Raw genomic sequence first — 7,868 nt, 5'->3', positions numbered from 1 at the left:
CTAACAGAATTGAGCAAAGACCCTAATGTGAATGTAACTAAAATCTGATTTTAAAAGATCCGTATTTTGCATTCACACTGTTCACACATGAAAAAAAAAAAAAAAGCTCTGTGACACATTTACGTCTGTTTTGGGTCTCTTCAGCAAAGAAACTAATGTGAATGTAACCTAAATCTGATTTTAAAACATACAATTTTTTCTGATGTGAAAAACTGATGTGTGACACATTTACGTCAGTTTCGGGGTCACTTCAGCAAAGAACGTAATGTGAATGTAACCTAAATCTGATTTTAAAAGATCTTATTTTTGTGTTCACACTTTTCACATACAGTTAAGAAAAAAAAACCTGATGTGTAACACGTTTAAATCAGATTTGGTTCACTTCAGCAAGAACATAATGTATATGTAACCTGAATCTGATTTTAAAAGATCCGATTTTTACGTTCACACTGATATGATTGTGAAAAACTGATGTGTGACACATTTACGTCAGTTTCGGGGTCACTTCAGCAAAGAATGTAATGTGAATGTAACCTAAATCTGATTTTAAAAGATCTGATTTTTGCATTCACACTTTTCACATACGGTAATAAAATAAATAAATAAATAAATAAACTGATGTGTGACACATTTAAATCAGATTTGGTTCACTTCAGCAAGAACGTAATGTGAATGTTACCTGAATCTGATTTTAAAAGATCCGAAAAAGATTTTTACGTTCATACTGATATGATTGTGAAAAACTGATGTGTGACACATTTACGTCAGTTGAGGGTCACTTCAGCGTTGTAATGCGACAGAGGAAAGTGACGTTAAGCGATCCGAAGTGAATCCAGATCCGCTTGGACTCCAGTCCGAGTTTAGCTCAAACCCGTGTGATTAGTGTAGCGCTTTGCTGACTCCGATGGCATTTCCTGTGTTCGCTGTGTAACAGCTGTGTGCGGCAGCAGCTGGATGCTTTATTCCTGAACCGCTACATAGCTGCCTAACTTCACAACGCCTCCATAACCGTCTTTCTTTATCTGTCTCCACGGAAAGCACAGCGTTGTGTGCTCGGGTTTTTAACCTAACCTCGCTTTGTTTTCAGCGCTTTGGGTCGGTTTTATTCAGCTCAAATCTAGTCGTCAAGGGCGGGTGTGCTGTTGGTTGGCCACTTTATTTTAGAGGACATCACGGTTGTAGATGATCTCACATTTTAAACCGCGCTGTTTAGTTAAGACTAGCATTGTACTTGCTAGTTTATTTAGCACTTTAAATATTGAGAGAACGTCTCTTTACAGGATATAACCGTTTAGGTTGAATGACGTTATATTAGTCCTGTAAAGCTAGATAACTAGCTAGTTATCTGGCTACCGTGTGTCAGTGAGGATAAATAAAGTGAAGTGTGCTCTCGACGTGATGTGGGGTGATGGAGTCTTTTGGATATCATGTTAGCTAGTTTGCTAGCCTGCTAGCTCCGTTGCCATTTAACAAGGGGCCAAGTTGCAACATCAACATTGACGACAAGGAAAAGGTAAGCTTCTTAATAAGTATTAAAAAATGATTGGGTAACCATGCTAACAATGGGACCTAGTTTACATTGTGATTTGGACACATTTTAGGCAACAGTTGTGCCATTTTCCTAGACATTTTAGCCCTGACCATCTTGAGCTCCTATCTCACATTGAGCTCCTATCTCACATTGAGCTCCTATCTCACATTGAGCTTGCTTACATTTGAACTCGGAAATAACTCGCCGGCTTGTCATCTGCTTGTCATCTGCTTGTTAAAAGGGTTAGGTTTGGTTTTCAGAGCAGGAGCTTTGAGTATTAGTTCATGATTTGGTGGTAAGGCTGCTGCAGCCACGTTGCTGTCTGTCTGACTGCCTCCAGTCTACTCAGGAAAGACTCCATCAGAAATCTATCATCAAACCATCTCTAGTTTGCAATCAGATTAGTAAAAAAAAAAAAAAAAAAAAAAAAAAAGAAAGGCTTCAGTTATCAATCCGTCAGTCCATGATCTCAAACCGGGAGAAGTATTTATTACTGTAAGGTATATCCTCAGCCCAACACAGTCCATTGGTTAGACTATGCCTAAGTTTTAATTCTTTCATTTGGTGTGAAAAGGAGGACAGATGACCTTTCAGTGCAAGTGCATGCACACCTCCATTACATTAAAGCTGTGTAAATCTGTCCTATACTGTGTGTTCTGTTTACTGTCTCAGTCACTGATTGTGCCATGCCCTGATGACCTCAGAGTCAAAGTCATTCGGTCATTAATAGTCTAGTTTTTAGTTAGCTACAAGATCTTTAGGGAAACTGTATGTAAGTGATCCATCATATTTTATTTTCTCATACTTGATGTTTGCTCACTTCTTTTTCTTTATTCTTTCACTCCAAGCTACGCTTCCTTTTTCCTGTGCATCTGAGTTTAGCAGATGCCTCAGCTAAGAATGTACAGGTCTCTGTGTTTTACATTTTTAATACGATTCAGGTATCTGGGTATCCTTGAGTTTCTTGTGACATCCTTCTGTGTGATCGCTGCCATTTTGAGGACCGAATAGTGGGCTGGCTGTATCAGAGATCTCATGTCTGTGCTTCATTAAGCAATGAAGTAATACACTAATGTGTTTGGCTACATACAATACATCTTCACCAAGCAGCAGTGCAGCGGATCAGCCCTGTCATACTGCCCCACAGCGATGTAGTGATGCGTTATGGGACAACAGGGAAGTTTATTTTGACAGCAGTTATTGCTAAAATTGATTTCCACCTACTGTCCCTATAATGACACATCCTGATGAAACACCCTGGGAGCATTTACCCACTGGCACTGGTACCATTCAGTGCTGTTAAATGCTTTAAGGCACACATACTTTGAGATGTGCACACATACTTTGAGATGTTTTTTATATATATATATATATATATATATATATATATATATATATATATATATATATATATATATATATATATATATAAACAGAAATTTGTTTTCTGCCAGTTTGTATGGAATTGTCAGTTTGGTAGGAAGTACATAAGGATTGTTGGGAAGTACATAAGGATCACAGTCTATTTTAAGTACTGTTTATTTTCTTCCAAAGTAAGGCGTGTCATTTTAGCCATCTTTCACTTCATGTTTCACCTTATGCCCGAAATTCGGTCCCAAATATGGTGCCTGCAACAGAAAAATCTTGTGATTGAAGAGCTAGGATTGGCTGATACAGTATCAAGCAAGCTTCTATTACCAAGATATGCAAGACATCATTAAACAAGTGTGTGGGCTGTGGTTAAGTGCAGGATATGTGGCATGTTGGTCAGCATTACAAGCATTCACAGCATGAGATATTTGCAGATTGCACACAAACATCAAATCCAGTTTTCAGCTTCAATCTCGTAATTGCCCAGTGCCAGTTTTCATTATCAGATAGGTGCACTGAAAGATACAAGTACTATTGTAGAATGGTTGATTGGTCATATCTGGAAATAAAATGTTTGCTGAGTGATTTTAGCAGGTTTCTCTCTTTACTCAGTTGTAACCATACAGTTATAGTGACTTTTCCTTAGTTCAGTGGAAAACCTGGTTCTAAGAACTGTATCTAATCTATATCTAAACTGTATCTAATATCTAATATAAGCTCTACCAGCAATCTAGTTGTTATCTTATTATTATTTTTTTTTAAATGTCAATTTAATTATAACCCTTGTGAGATCATTTATTGTTAAAAAGCAGCTGTACAGAAATCCGGATGTATATTTGAACCTCGAACGAGCAAGTCAGTGGTCACAGTGACAAGAAAAACTCTGATACAGCATGAGGAAGAAACTGTGAGAGGAACCAGACGCAAAAGGGAACTAATGCTTCTGGGTGACACCGGATAGTGCTATTATAAATCGTTACAGTATACAGGACTGATAGAACTTTAAAGTTAAGCAGTACTTAGTGTATTGAAACAATGCTCTGTATGTGAATGAGAGTCCTGAGATGAGCACAGGACAGTCATTATGATTACAGCAGTAGTTCTTAGAAGGTAAACCCTTGGTATCTCCAGCTCACCATTACCTAAATGCAGTAGAAGCTGACTTGCTTTGCTAAATACACACATGATATTACACATATTACACACATGACAATACACATGATATTTTCAGGCCTTCTCAAGAATAGTAAAGTCCGATTCTCTTGCAAGTTTGTAGTAAGACTATACATCCATTTTGTCCTGTCATTACATAACAAAAGCTTCATTTTCCACTATGTTATAAGGTTATTGGGATTTAGACCTCTTTTGAGTATTATCATTCCTTTTTTGTGCATTTTCAGGCACAAAAATTCAGCAGCAGAGTACCAGCTCAGTTCATTCACCATGTAAGTGAATGAGAAGGTTCAGTCTACTACAACAATATCTAGCATTGAGACTCTTAATTCCTTCTCATCCATATTCTGTAGGCATCTTCATAGCATTTACATTTCACTAGAAGATGCTGGAAATAATTTCACAGTTGCTTAATCACAGAGGTGTTCATCTGGTTGAGACTAAAATATCACAGAGCTTAACTCTTATACACATTCATTTCACTATAGTCTGTATATTAATGCCCTAAACTAACTGCTTCATCATACTTTATTACATTACCCCTTTTTAGCTGTCAGGTAGGTTTCCAGTTACCCAAAACATGGGCCTGGAGCTTTTACTTTCCCAGTGGACTAGCCAATGAAATGATGACTTGTCCACCCCTGTGTGGAATCTGTTCTGGCGGGTCAGCAAATTCTCGTATTATGTGTCGGATATGGTGCAGTCTATTTATCATTTATATTTAGTGTAATACTTTAGTGTTTGATCTGAGATGTAACTGCCCTACAGAAGTCCAGGTACTATGTAGTTAGTTAAGTATGTAGTGTATGCTTTAAGAATGTAGCACACAGGGCTTGATTTTTGCAAGCTGTCTCAAAAAAAAAAAAAAAAAAAAAAAAGAGGAGTAACTTTAAATAAATGCTTAAGTAACTTTTTTTTCTTTTAAGGCTGTTTTTTTTTTTTTTTTTTTAAATATATAAAGTTTTTTTGTATTGTCAGTATGTTTGGTTAAAAGTTGAAGATGTTAATTATTAAGCATTGTTAAGTAAGTAGAGAAAAATGCTTTAACCCATGGTGTTCTTGCACTGCTGCGAGTTGCTCTGGAAAGGCCAAAGCCTAAAAATTTAAAGTAAATGCTGTTAGCTTGGATTTGGTGAAAGTTTTTTCCGCTCAGATTGACATCTCAGCCTTAGGCCATGCTTGAAGGTGTATGGACTTGCCCCTTGTAACCAAAAGATTAATCTGCATGGGGAAGGGCTGAGCAGCCAAGTGATGTTACAAAGCCTTATAAGTTGCTTGTGATATTTTTACCAGAAAATCTTGCCAGTTGCTAAAAGTGACTTACTGCTGCTTTAAAGTCTTTTTTTTTTTTTTTAATTTAGAAGTCTTTCTAAATTGATACATTCTCAAAGTTTTTGAAATTGTTCTGTTTTGTTCTAAACGTACTACTCAAGTATTTAAATGGCTGTTTAAAGGTTGGTACTTTTAAAAGGTTGACTTGGATTGAGTCATCGTTCTGTATGAAGGTAGAGCAATAAACCAGTGTTAAGGTCTTAAAGTGTATTTTTAGGTCAGTGTTTGGGGGTGAAGGCAAGGGCTGCTAAACCGCTTTAGTGGAGTGTGACAGCTGACAGGAGCTCTGTCTCCATCTCTCTGAGTGCTGCTCGCAGCAAATGGCGCTTCTCTCATCTCATTAAACCAATCCAGACTAGTGCACGGTGTTAAATCGACACTTGGCTGAAGCTTTTTCTATGGTGTAATCCTTGCTTATAGTGCCACTCTGCCTTTTCCAGATTTAAACACTAGCTATGTAACAGTAATAATGCTGAGAATCTTCACACTTTCGGAGAGCATAAGCAGCAGTGGCTCAACAGAAGTTGTAACACCCTTTTACTCTAAACTAGGGATTAGGACAGCACGGTTAGGTACGTCTTAATTTTTAGGTTTGGCCTCCACAATTAGTTATGAAAGACTTCAGCAAGTGTGAGCAGTGTGTCCATTGGATCACTGTTAAACCAGGATGGATTTGAACTAATCACTAGCATTCCTGGAGGGTGTGCTCATTTGAAATGTACTACTTATTGTCAAATTGCTTCTAATAATGTGGTTAGCATTTTATGCCGTTTATATGGTTGAACGTAAAGAAAAGCTGTTGAAATACTCTAGAGTGTGTACAGCTATTTTGTTATAGTTTAGATGAGATAAATATAGGCTGGATCACACTGTCCTACACTTTCTCAGGTTGGTGTGGTCTTGTTATCTATGTGAGAATGGATGACGTTAAGAGGCGAGTAATGAAATTCCTGAGCAACTGCCTTCACTGTCACTTCACTGAGGTCGATATGATTTCAGTCCATCACCAATCTGCTTCCCTCGCCTTCTCTTATTCACTGCCTACTGAAACCAGGAAAGGAAAGAATTTAAGACTTTCTACCTTGTACAGACATTTAAAATAGTTTATACAGCGAAGAAATAGCCAGCATTTATTTTAATGCCTGAATAAATCCAGAAGTATTTTTTCTGTGAACTTAGCAAAGATGCTCATTTCCATTCAGAAATACAAACAGTTGTGCCGCAGCTGAATTAGTCATTATGTTGTGATAAGCTCATGCATTGGTTTGAACAGGTTTGAATGGATTGCTAAACAGCTCATTTAAATTAAAAAAAACATCTGAATAGTCATCAAGAAATTGGATTTAGTGGACAATATTAAAGTAACGTTTAGTTAGGTTTTTGGATTCCTTTAGTATAGATGCCAAAAATACCAGGAAATAAGGTCCATGTGAAATGGAAGAGAATACCGTGAGAATTTTTTCACTTTAAGAACTTGTTTATTTCTGAGTAGGAGGATAAAATGGGTCACTCCGTGTGTACGGGTGCAGTGTGTGCGCATACGTGCATGCGTGTGTATATACCCACATGTGTGTTTCTCTTCACATGATCTAATTATGTGTATAAAAAAACAGATTATTTTCCTGAGAAAATATTTGTATAAGCAAAAATGAAAGTAAATAAGGGCCTCGTTTAACCTGCGTCACATTGGTTTTCTTTTACAGGCTGCACGGTATAAAAGTATTTATCATGTCTAAATAAAAAACATTCAAGATTTTTAACTAAGAACATTATGTGCAATAGACTGTTTCTCCTAAAGTTCGTCCTGGTCTTGATGGGGACTTGCAGCTTTGAGACGCAGGAGAACGCCCTGCCCTAATTTCCCACCGCTCTATGTGCAGTATAGTCTCAGGACTGTGTGTGTGCTGCTGCAGTAATGCGGTGTGTGCACTATTCTACGTCACCAAGACTGAAACAAAAAGATGGCACTGATATGAAGTCCTTATAAAACCTCTACTGATGAGATTACAGGTTTGAAGTCTGATCATAATATTTTTGCTAAGACTTTAAACGGTGTGAAATCGGATTAATTTTAAATGTATGAAGCAACGTTTTAAATGGTAAATAATTCCACTGTGGTTAAAGAGTAATGGAAGCTAGTTTGGGTAAATGAGTGGAAAATAATCCATGCCTGTTTTAAACTAATCAGAAAGCACAGATGATAGCGCTGACCTTGAAAGTTTTTCTGACATTTTTGATGTTTGCGTTTTCTCAGAATCAGTTCCAGTTAATGGAGGGGTGCGGAGGGCCTATTGAATTTTTTTTTCAGTTTTTTATTTTTCATTTGCTTGTTCTCAGATGAGAACCATATGAAGGAGGTTGCAGTCTTTTTTGTATTTTGGTATCTTCCTGTATTTTAGACAAAAAAATAAATTCATTAGCCAGCCCACGGGGCAGGTGGAAGCTCCAGTGCGCTGCCCAG

At 37.3% G+C, this 7,868-nt stretch overlaps 1 protein-coding gene across 3 annotated transcripts in view; it reads left to right on the top strand.

Moving 5' to 3' along the window:
- The first annotated feature begins 854 nt into the window (after positions 1 to 854).
- The window catches only part of osbpl5 (oxysterol binding protein-like 5), a 34,752-nt gene continuing 27,738 nt past the window's right edge, over positions 855 to 7,868 (top strand). Inside the window, exon 1 of one of the 3 annotated variants that reach the window (XM_053236815.1) lies at positions 855 to 1,513. The gene's annotated coding sequence lies outside the window, so the exon portion shown is untranslated. The remainder of the gene's footprint in view (positions 1,514 to 7,868) is intronic. The other 2 variants (XM_053236816.1, XM_026918939.3) reach the window with 2 other exon arrangements.

Source organism: Pangasianodon hypophthalmus, chromosome 9 (genome assembly GCF_027358585.1).
Source record: "Pangasianodon hypophthalmus isolate fPanHyp1 chromosome 9, fPanHyp1.pri, whole genome shotgun sequence".
NCBI lineage: Eukaryota > Metazoa > Chordata > Actinopteri > Siluriformes > Pangasiidae > Pangasianodon > Pangasianodon hypophthalmus.
Note: the sequence above shows the minus strand (reverse complement) of the source record. Positions and strands in the feature narration are given on the sequence as shown.